At 46.5% G+C, this 12,165-nt stretch overlaps 1 pseudogene; it reads right to left on the reverse strand.

Moving 5' to 3' along the window:
- Positions 1–9,077: 9,077 nt before the first annotated feature.
- LOC148855317 (small nucleolar RNA snoR14) lies at positions 9,078–9,157 on the reverse strand (annotated as a pseudogene).
- Positions 9,158–12,165: the final 3,008 nt, after the last annotated feature.

Genomic DNA, 12,165 nt, shown 5'->3' on the forward strand with positions numbered 1-12,165 from the left:
CCCAGGCGACAGAAGAAACCAGGCCCGGGAGGCAAAGCCAAGCCAACCGTCTTGAGCTCCCTTAGCAGTTCGGATGGATTACACGCCGTTAAACACAAGGCAGACCGAGATCTTGATGACGATCAAGGACGCCTCATACGTAAAATGGCCACCTCGCCTAAAGAGTAATCCAAACGAGAGAAACAAAAATCTATATTGTAGTTTTCATAGAGATCACGGTCACAGTACCGAACAGTGTAATAATCTCTGGGACGAGATAGAGGAACTCATCCGTCGTGGATACTTAAGAAATTTTGTACAAAATGATAATAATAATAAGGCAGTTAGGCAAGGGGAGCACGGAAAGGATGCCCCCGAATCCAGCAATAGACCGGCCGAAGCCTTGCAGTGACCGCCTTCAGAAGAGAGGCCAGTTCGGGGAACCATCCATGTGATAGTGGGAGGTTCGATGGTAGTAGGGTGCACTTCGGCAGCAGCGCGGACGTCAATTCGCGAGGCAGCCCGAGAAGAACAGAACCCTCCAAAGAGGTCAAAGACAGAAGAACCGATCTTTTTCATGGAAGACGATGCTTGAGGTGTCCACTATACCCACGATGATGTGCTCGTCATAAAACTAAGGATCAGCGACTTCAAAGTCTGGCGCGTACTTGTGGACTCAGGTAGTTCAGTGGACATCCTTTTCAAGTCGGTGTTTGACCAACTACAGTTGCAGAGAAGCGAGTTGAAGCCCGCAAATACTCCTCTGGTAGGCTTCAACGGAGAGGAAGTCAGGCCCCTCGGGAAAATAACAGTACCTGTGGAAGTCGGCACATGGCCTTGCGCGGTCAGACTCAATCATGATTTCCTAGTGGTCGCGGCCAATTACGCATATTCTATGGGTAGTGGTCTCCACCTACTATCTGGCAATGAAGTTCCCCACGGACTTCGGTGTGGGGGTAGTGCGGGGCAACCAGCTTGAGTCCCGCAAGTGTTATGTTGCCTCCCTGAAGGAAAAAACCAAGGCAGTCGACGACCTCGAACTGGAGCGACCTACGGAGTAGGGCGAGGAACGAGCTTCGCCCACAAAGGAAACGGTTGCGATCCCGACCTCGACTATAGATCCAGCTCGAACACTACAGATCCGTGCTTCCGTCAAAGAGCCTCTACAAACTGAACTGGTGAGTTTCTTACTTCAAAATTTAGATATTTTTGCATGGTCCGCGGCGGATATGCCCGGTATTGACCCTGGCCTTATAACTCACAAACTTAACACTGACCCTGTAGTCAGATCCATTAGACAGAAGAAACGTAACTTAGCCCCGGAGCGCTGGAGGGCGACCGACGAAGAGGTCGAAAAGCTCCTCGCAGCGGACTTCATAAGGGAAGTTCATTACTCGAACTGGGTAGCCAACCCAGTGCTGGTGAAAAAAGCAAATGGCAAGTGGCGCATGTGTGTCGACTACATCGACCTGAACTGAGCTTGCCCAAAAGACTGCTTCCCCCTGCCCCGAATTGACCGCCTAGTGGACACGACCTCGGGACATGAGCTGCTAAGCTTCTTGGACGCCTACTCAGGCTACAACCAAATCAAGATGGACCAGTCCGATGAGGAAAAAAACAGCTTCATAACCAAGTTCGGCCTGTACTGTTACAAGGTCATGCCCTTCGGACTAAAGAATGTTGGGGTGACCTTCCAAAGACTTGTAAATAAGCTTTTTCGGCCCTTAGTTGGCCCTTAATTTCCCTTCTTGGACGCCTACGCAGTTCTCACCGGAATTAATAAAAGACTTAAATTCTGTCTTCCAAATTCTGCATCAATATAGCATGAGACTGAACCCAAACAAGTGTGTCTTCGGTGTCACCTTGGGTAAGTTCCTAGGGTACATTGTCAACCGGCACGGTATTGAGGCCAACCCAGATAAGATAAAGGTCATCCTAGATATGAGACCACCCTGAAAAGTAAAAGAGGTTCAGGGCTAAACGGCGCATAGCCGCTTTGAGCCGCTTCATGTCCAAATCAACAGACCGTTGTCTGCCTTTCTTTAAGGCAATCAAAGGCAAAGGGTTCAAATGGACCCAAGATTGTCAGCTCGCGTTCGACGAGCTAAAGACCTACCTCGCTACTGTGCCAACCTTAGCCAGGCCCGAAGAGGGCGAGGTCTTAGAACTGCACCTCTCGGCAAGCGACGAGGTGGTCAGTTCAGTACTAATAAAAGAAGTAGATCGGGTCCAGCGACCCGTCTATTATGTTAGTAAAATTCTGCAGGAAGCAAAGGCGAGATACCCGCAGATAGAAAAGCTAGAGTACGCACTAGTAATTGCAGCTTGAAAACTCCGCCCATATTTCCAGGCTCACACCGTCGTCGTCTTGACTGACAAACCTCTATGACAAGTCTTACTCAAGCCCGAGGTTTCAGGTTGGCTGACGAAGTGGGCCATCGAGCTTAGCGAGTACGACCTCCAGTACAAGCCACAGACTGCCATTAAGGCCCAAGCCTTAGCAGATTTTATCATCGAGTGCACATTCAGCCTCGAAGCCCCTGGGCCGATTGAGCCCGAGATCCCTAGTTCGGATGAACTCGGAGCTCCCAAGCCAATATTGTCTGAACCCCGTGAAGTAGCAGCCAGTGTGGCATCTCTCCTGGTTAGGCCAAGCGTGAATTGGGATGAGGAGCCTCGGATCCTTCACGTAGATGGCTCCTCGAACCAGCAGGGCAGCAGGGCTGGAATAGTCCTATGCGGCCCGGGTGGCAGAAAATTGGAATACGCACTACGCTTTGAGTTCGCGGCATCCAACAATGAGGCAGAGTACGAGGCACTGATAGCCGGGCTGAACCTAGCGCAAAAGGTAAGAGCAAAGCACATAGTCATCTGCAGTAATTCCCAGCTCGTGGTCAACCAGGTTACGGTTGATTACGAAGCACGCAAGCTCTCTATGATCGCATACTTGGCGAAAGTAAAAGAGGCTCTACTCAACTTTCAGTCACACTTCATCAGGCAAATCCCAAGGTCAGAGAACACTGAGGCCGACGCCCTGTCCCGGTTAGCCAGCACGAGTCAGAACACCATGAGAATAGTGTACATAGAGGACTTACCTCGGCCTAGCATTCTCGGTGGGGCAGAGGAGGTCGCTCCCATCCTTGAAGCAGAGCCAAGCTGGATCGACCCACTCGTGAGCTTCTTGCTAAATGGAACCCTCCCTGTGGACCGCAATGCAGCCAAGAGGGTGCAGCGCCAAGCAGCCAAATACGTCATGATGGATGAACGGTTGTACCAACGGTCCTACATGCTCCTCTACTTGCATTGCCTGCAACCTGCCGAAGCCGAGCTCGTACTCCGCGACACTCATGAAGGTCTGTGCGGCGGACACCTGGGGGGCAGAGCCCTCGCCCAAAAGGCACTTCGATAAGGATACTACTGGCCAACGATGAAGACAGAAGCTGTCGAGCTCGTCAGAAAATGTGACAAGTGTTAGAAGCATGCCAACATCCACCATCAGCCTGCTTCTGACCTCAAATACCTCACCAGCCCATGGCCCTTCGCGCAATGGGGCATCGACCTCCTGGGGCCATTCCCGCTAGCAACAAGTGGGAGAAAGTTCCTAGTGGTGGCAGTAGATTACTTCACAAAATGGATAGAAGTTGAACCTCTGGCAACAGTTACAGCCCGAAACATATAGAACTTCTGGAAGAGCATAGTATGTCGCTTTAGGCTACCTCGGGTACTGATCTCCGACAACGGCAAACAGTTCGAGGATATCAAGTTCCAAGAATGGTGTCAGAATATGGGAATTCGTCAGAACTTCACATCGGTCGCACACCCGCAGGTAAACGGTCAGACAGAAGTAATGAACAGAGCCATCCTGCGCGGACTGAAAGTACGACTAGATCGAGCTAAAGGATTGTGGGCGGATGAGCTACCAAGTGTTTTATGGACTCACCGGACTACAAAAAAAACCACCATGGGAGAGACCCCCTTCAACCTCACCTACGACACTGAAGCGGTAATCCCAGCGGAAATCGAAATACCTACACTACGACTAGAAGCATATGGCGATCAGACAAACGGAGACGAGTTACGTACCAACCTCGACCTACTGGACGAGGTAAGAGACCCTGCGCACATTTGGACAGCGGCCTATCAGCAGCAAGTAGCTCGGTTCTACAACGCCAGAGTAAAGAAGCGAAGCATCCGAGTCGGTGACCTGGTTCTCTATAAGATCATGGTGCCCAAACCTGGCGTGGGCAAACTTGGACCAAATTGGGAAGGGCCCTACAGAGTAAAAAGAGCGCTCAAGGGGGCATACGAGCTTGAAACCTTAGAGGGAAAACAAGTACCCCGAGCGTGGAACATCGTGAACTTAAGGCGATACTACCTATAGACCGCCAAGCAAAGTGGACGAAATCGCTATAGGAGCCCAAGGGCCAGGATGCCGAGCTAATGGAGGAACCTCGGCATAGGCAAGCAACGAAGTCAGCCAAAAACTCAGGCAAAGCGGAGACTAAGTATTAACATCGAAACAGGTCGCGCGAGTGAAATAACCCGGGAGAGAAACAAATCGGGCATACTATCAGTTTGGCAAATATGCCAGTTCGGGAGAAAGAACAACCAACACTTAACCAAAAGAAAAGTCCATTCCATTGCAAGATAAGGAAGAGTACATTTTAATAAAAAAAAAATCATAAGCCTGGAGCTACTTCTTCCTCATCAGAAGGCACTTCAACGACACTCGAAGGTCCTGCCTCGCCATCGGAATCCGGCTCGCCATCAGCAGCGTTGGTCATCTCCTGAGTTATACGCGAAGTGGATATGGCACTAATATCGAGCTCAGGGTACGTGTTCCGGATCATCCACCGGCTCAGTTTAAATCCCCTCCTGTACGAGTCCACCATCAGGTCGTCAAAGCGCGGCGAGGCGATGTACTCATCGACGTCCTTCTTCTTGGCATCTTTGATGCCTTGGGAAAAGATCTGTGTCCGCTCCCTTATGTCCTCTTGAAGGTATTCGACCTGATGTTGCAGATCCAGCCTCAGGTCCGCCATATGCTTCACAACCACCCCCATGGCCTCGGCATCCCTCTGAGTCCTCGCCTTCCTAGCCAAAGCAACGTGAGCTACCTCCTCAGCAGCACGAGCAGCCGCCTCAGCAGCTCGGGTAGTCGCCTCTGTGGCACGGAAAGCCTCCTCGGCAGCTCGCGCCTGCCTCGAGCTCCTCTCCACCTGGGCCGCCAAGGCATGAATAGAAGAGTTCACCTACCAAAAAGAACCAAGTGATTAAGAGAACGACAACAAGAGGGATAAAAACAAAGCCCGACAACAAATCTGACTCACCACCCTGGCATGAGTAGCAGCACGACAGGCGATCTGGTCCAAAGGAAGATCGGTCCAGGCCGTGATCTCCTCGAGGAAGGTCACCTCCCTACTCTTTTGAAGAGCGTAGTTCAGTGACAGCACGCTCCTGAATTCCCCTTGAACTCCCGAACCTGAGGGCCCAACTCACGTATGAGTGGAACCAGAGTATGTGGGAGCACTAGAGTAGGCGGGAGCCTCGTGTGAGTAGTCTCGGCGTAAGGGGCCCCTACCGCTTCTTGCATTGAAGGAGCCACCTTGGGCTCCCTGGGCGGATCATCTAGCATGTAGTTTGGCACATGAGGCTCCGCATCCTTGGGAGCTCGGCACGAGTTCGCTTGATGACCCGCTTCCTCCTCTTCATGCCTTGGAACAGGTGCCCACCGCGAGTCCTCTCAGAGTCCATCACACCTGCAAAAAAGAGTTTGGCATCAGAAAAAATGAAGGAACAAAGCGAAACAAAACCTCTGAGCAAGGAACCTACCCGAACTTAGGCCGGCCGCAATGAGCTTGGCCTCCGTCAGGTACTGATAGCATTTTATCCCTAGCCGTGCCCATTGCCGGAGGCCCTTCACCATTTATTTATCAAGTGTGACACTGGAGTCAAGGGCGGTCGTCCCCCACTCGGTCTGAAAAGGTCACCCTTGTACACTTCGCACCCCGAAGTAGTCCCGCTTCCACGTCGGGACCTTGTTGGGAAGTTTGTGCAAGAGCTTAAAACCCAGACAAGGAGACAGGTAATATGCCCGCCTACTCCCAAGAAGAGGACCCGCTTGTTTCCTAAGCATTAAAATAGAGGAGAATATCTCCAAGTCTAAAGGAAAGCCTTGTTCGCAAAAAAAGGGAGATTGTCCCCACCAAGTTACAAATGAAGTTCGGGTGAAGCTGGGTGACAATAACGCCGAAGTGGTTTATGACCTCGACAAGAAGGGGGTGGAAAGGCAGTCTCAGCCCCGCAGCGAGCTGCTCCCGAAATATCACGATCTCATCAGGACCGTGTTCCAAAGGAAAGCTACCTGAAAGAATGAAATAGGCGTACTCCCCAGGCAAATTGTAAGAGGTAACAAGGGATTGAAGCCCCTCGGGCGTCATGGTCGAAGGACCAAACTTGTTTGGCATCCGACCTCGACGAGAGGTAGACGCCAAACTACCCGAAGCGGCTCGGCCTACGGGTTCGAACTCGTCCTCAAGTTCTAACTCAGGTTCGCTAAGGTCATCGGGGGATGCGACTCGGTTCGTAGAACCTACATCATACCCATTAGAAGAATCGTCTGAGCTATCCAAGAAAGACATCAAGAAGGAAAGGTGGATTCCAAGAAAGTACTCACCCAAAAAAGATTTGAGCAGACTCCGGAAACTGGAACAAGCAAAAAATCTTGAAGGCGAGCTAAAAAGCCTGGACGCGAGCTAAAAGACCCGGGCGCAAGCTGAAACTTGGATGCGAGCTCAAGAAGCAAAACGCAGAAGTGACAAAGCGAATGGGGTCCCCTACTATTTATACCCACAGTAACCAAGAACCAACAGTGCAGATTAGAGCCAATCCGACGGCCCGCATTTGCGCTGACCGCACGTCCCCTGAGACCGAGACGTGATTGGTGCACGTCTTTCTGAAACTGACAAAACGCCGCACACAATTGATAGAACGACCAGCGCACGTCTCCCCTCCTTTTGAAACGGCAGCAGCGCGTATTTTCAAAATCGAAAAGACCCGCTGTCACGTCTCCCAACGGCATGCTTTTTTGAAATTCGAAATAAGCGCAAACCGCCACGTCTGTCAACATTTGTAAGCAAGTAGGCGTGTCTCCCACCATTTTGGTGCTTGAGAAACACGAAGGACCCTGACAACACACCTCGCACTATCAAAATTTGAAGTACGGAACAAATCCACCTGCCACCTCGCGAACTCCTCGCGCCAGGGCAAGACCCTTAGCACGAGGAGTGGGGGGCAATTGATGAAGGAAGATTTGGCCCGACCTCGTAATTACGCAACACGTGGCAAAGGCAACAGCTCGGCACAATAGCTTACCTATGGCACGAAGGAACCAGCGGTCCGGACTACCTACCAGTAGTCTGAAACTCACTACTGGGAACCCGAACTCTCCCTTAGGCCCCGAGGCAAACCCGAACTGGCCTGCCCTATGGCATTTCGAAACACACCTCCGAACTGGCCTGCCTTATAGCAGTTCGGGACACACCTCACTGAACTGGCCTGCCTTATATCAGTTCGAGACACACCTCACTGAACTGGCCTGTCTTATAGCAGTTCGGGACACACCTCACCGAACTGGCCTGCCTTATAGCAGTTTGGGACACGCCTCACGAACTGGCCTGCCCTATGGTAGTTTAGGACATACCTCCGAACTTAAGACTTCACATTGCTCACCACTCCAGCACTTCGCCTCCAGGACGCCAAACTGAACAAACTATACCATGCTTGACACTGAGGAAGTTTGTATCCAGGGGCGGCGCACCTAACTGACTTGGGATCTGACGCTTGACGGCCGCACTTCAAACGGCCACCTGCCACCACCACCTGACACCGCCATCTCCAATTACAGAGACGGCTCCGACAAGGAGCAGTGGCGGTTCTGTCCCAGCAGAAAGGATGACACCCGAACTGACAGAAACACAGAAGTAATCATACCCGACCTGACAGAGACCTCAGAGTGAGTGCACGAAGTGGTTATAAAAGGCCCCCTACCCCCAACAACTAGGTATGTGAACTTTGCACCATCTGGTCTTTATCTTGCCTTTGAGAGAATACTAACTTGAGCTTCGGAGTTATCTCATCGGGTTCCCCCCAGAGTTCCCTCATCTTCTCCATTTCAAGCTCCCCGTTGCTTTAGTCAGAGACAAGATCATTGACAGCTAAGACCGGCCGGATTGCACACCATCAATATGCGGACCAAGAATTTCTCAATGACCAAGTGATAGAGAACAAGGTACAAAGTATCATACTCTCGATACTCAAAATTTTAACACCTTTTGTTTATTTCAAATGAAACTCCTTTATTTTTTAAACCTTATTGGCTTGGTAATGGCATGGCACCTCATTAGGTAACATTTAAAATAATTTATCATACTCTCGATACTCAAAATTTTAATATCTTTAGTTTATTTCAAATGAAACTCCTTTATTTTTTAAACCTTATTGGTTTGGTAATGGCATGGCACATCATTAGTTAACATTTAAAATAATTAGGGTAAATTATAAAGACCCCATGTACTATGGGGTCTGTGACAAAGACCCCCTGTATTTTATTTTGTGACAAAGATTCCCTTGTACTATGACCGTGAGAAAAAGACCCTTTCATTCCGTGGAAATCTGTTGTTACAATATTTTTAATCCCCATACTATCCTTTGAAAAAAAATACTGTTCATCATCCCCGACTTCACAATACACGAGCAACAGTGACGACAAACTTTCGAAGTCCTCCCTTTCTCTCCCCCGATCTCTCTTCTTCCCCTTCCCATTTTCTCTGGTGCATAGGCTGAGTTCGGTTCTCTGTTCCGATCAGAACAAGCCATTCCGTATAGAACAATCGTTCCATATAGAACGGCCACGGTTTGTTCTCTACATTCTTTGTTTCCACTCATACAAGGCGTCGACGACTTGTTCTATACGAAAAAAAGGGAAAGCTGCAAATCAAAGAAAATCAAACCCCAAATAAATAAATTAAAAGAAAAAAGAAACAAAACCTCCAATGTGTGTTGGAAATGAATTCAATGTGTTGGTTGTTGTGGAGAAAATGACTGTCGGGATTCATGATTAACATCACACTAATAATTTCAATGGATTGACAAACCATGAATTTCATCGTCACCTCGTCTTCCCCCAACATCCATCAACACACCATTAACCAGTTTTTGAAATAAAGAAACTAAAGAGAGTGGAGAACAATCAAAAGTGAGGGAGAACGTTTATTTGACTGAAGCAATTGCGAAAATTTATTATGAAGGTTAGAGTTGCCATCGTGTTTTCCTGCCGAATGGTTTTTTCTTTTATTTGGAAACATCTAGCAAAACATTCTTCACTCTAACCTTCAGTCAACTTCTGCAATTGATGGCGCCAGCTTCTGCTGTGAAGGAAAGGCTATCTGGATCGTGCTTGGAGATGAAATGAAGCTCGGAGATCACCTTGGTTTGTTCTGAAATAGAACTCAGCCTCTGCACCGGAGAAAAATGGGAAGGGAAAGAAGAGAGAGAGAGGGAGGACTTTGGAAGTCTATCGTGTTGTTGTTCGTGTATTCTGAGGTCGGGAAAGATGAACAGCGTTTTTCTCCCAAGGGTAGTATGGAGATTAAAAAATTTGTAACGGCAGATTTAAATTGAAGGCTAACGGAAGGGGGTCTTTGTGCAAAACAAAGTACAAGGGGGTCTTTGTAATTTACCCAAATAATTAAAAGGCTCTTGAGGCAAGGCCAAAGGCCTAAGGCCTAAGCCTCAAGGCGAGGCTAGGAAAAAAAAGTTCTGGCCTCAATAGCCTCAAACCTCATCAGCAAGGCCTAGACCTTGAATTGTTTGAGGCTTACACGCCTTTGGGCTTTTGGCATCAAAATGTCCAAGGCTTGGACCTCAATTATTGGCATGTTAATCTTGAATATAAAGGTTTATATAGGGTAAAACAGAAATTCAAGACAAAAAAAAAAAGAATGCCTTATTTTGTATATATTGGAGTATTGAACAAATAAATAAACATAGAAATAACAAATAAATGCATATAGTTAATGTTTGTACTTATTCTTACCCACTTGACCATTTACCCTATACTTGAAAATCTATTTCTTCTGAAGTACATGCATCACATAGATGGTCTAGTCACTATTCACTCATGTATACAAATGCAAGAAATAAAATAGGAATGCCTTGCTTTTAAAACAATGTTGGTTCATTTCCCTAAATTGTAAAGTTTGACTTATGTGATTTTATTCTTCTAGTGTTTAGAATTTAGGGAAAAAACTATTTTGGCAAAATTTTAACCCATGCAAGGTTTAAAATATTGATACAATACACCTAGTATCAAGTGTTGATACTCGATACACCACCATCTTGGGGAATATGGGTCAAAGTGTTGATACTTGATACAATACACCTAGTATCAAGTGTTGATACTCGATACAATACGCCTGGTATCAAGAAGTATATGAATATATGGGCCAAAGTGTTGATGCTCGATACACCCATTTCAGCATATTGGGGTGCATCGATAATTTGAACAATGAACTCATGTCTAATATACAAACAAGCCATATAAAATCTTAATTTTATGTTTTTCATGCATTTTTTGTTTATGGATTATATATTTTTTTCTTGAGAATTACGCCTCAAAACAACTTGAGGCTTATGCCTCTCCCCTATGAGACCCAATTGCCTCACCCCCAAATTTAGCCTTTTAAAACCTTGGTTTATAGTAAGGTGACCTTGTAAACCTTGGTAGAGAAGGTTCAAAGAGTATTTAGAAGGGCAATGTTAAGATGCATCAAGATACGCTTTGGGATATGGTGAGAAAATTAAGAGACTCATGCATACGCCAAGAAAGCTCAAATAAAGAATAAAAAATATGCATGTGTAGTTTTCAAATATATTATTTTCAATAATCAATTTTTTAACATTTATTGATGGACATACACCAAGAATAGAAAATGTCTTAAAGCTAAGATTTTAAATCCATGTAAGTATACCAAATATCTGAAGCATGGTGTACAGGTGTAGTAGTGAATTTGTTGTCTTGCAACCTAAATCCCTAGGTTTAATCACTTTACATGTAGTTTTAGATAGAATTTATCGTGAATCTGCTGCAAAGTGCATCAAAAGACGTTAAATGTATGTGAATACAAACATGAATTAATGAAAAGTAAGTAATATTAGTGAATATTAATAACTATTCAACTAATATTTGGATTTAACGTGCAGCCAATATTAGTGAATACACCGCAGTTGAATTCATAGTTTTAACATCAAAAGATTATGATAAGTTCTCATCCTCTTTCACTAGGGGATGGCCGTGCGAAGACTAGCCCATTTGGGGCCTCTAATTATGTCAAGGGGCTGTGTATCTCGCAATTACTCAAATTAAAGGCCATTATAATTCTCACACATGGTTTTGTTATTACTGAAGTTTTGGTTGTTTTGGTCTCTCGTTCCAAAATGAAATAAACCAAAACTTCATTGTTTGAATCACCGAAAAATATGCTATTAAATATTTAATGTCCTAAATGTTAGTAGAAAAGGTTAAAAACCTAGTAATAATTAAATTAATTCAGTTATTTGAAATGTTCTGAAAATTTTGAGATACTCCATAACTTTCTGCCAAATCTTCTAGTTTAATTGATACGGCTAACCTTTGCTGGAAGTTTGGAACTGGAAGGAAGAAGAGGTCAATGGATGCTTCGATCCGATTCAAGGTAGCCATTTTGGGCATTAAGATATCAGAAACTTGTGTTGGTCAGTTGGTGGGGACTGGAGAGGATGAACTTGAAGCATGGTTTTTTGACCACGGGCCACGGCTGGGAGCTATAAATCCTTTGAAGAACCTTGAGCGTATATCTATCTTCTTCGATTCAATTAACCAGCATTTTGACCAGTGATGGGGCGATTGTAAGTAAACTTTGGACCATCTCTTTGTTCAATGCACAGTCTCTGTGTGTGTGTGTGCAAAATGCAGTATTATTCTATGGCATATGTGGAAAGCTGGGGTCGGTGTAAATCTGCTTTGAAGAATAAACCAGTCTGTCAGGGACCCAAGCTCAAATTGAGGAGCAGATGCAAAAGGAATCCTGACTAACTGGTACAAAGTTAACTTCGATGGGGGAACAGGTACTTCTGCATCTGATACTC

The sequence above is a fragment of the Nelumbo lutea genome, chromosome 4 (assembly GCF_056320005.1).
Source record: "Nelumbo lutea isolate HS-2025 chromosome 4, American lotus-T2T, whole genome shotgun sequence".
NCBI lineage: Eukaryota > Viridiplantae > Streptophyta > Magnoliopsida > Proteales > Nelumbonaceae > Nelumbo > Nelumbo lutea.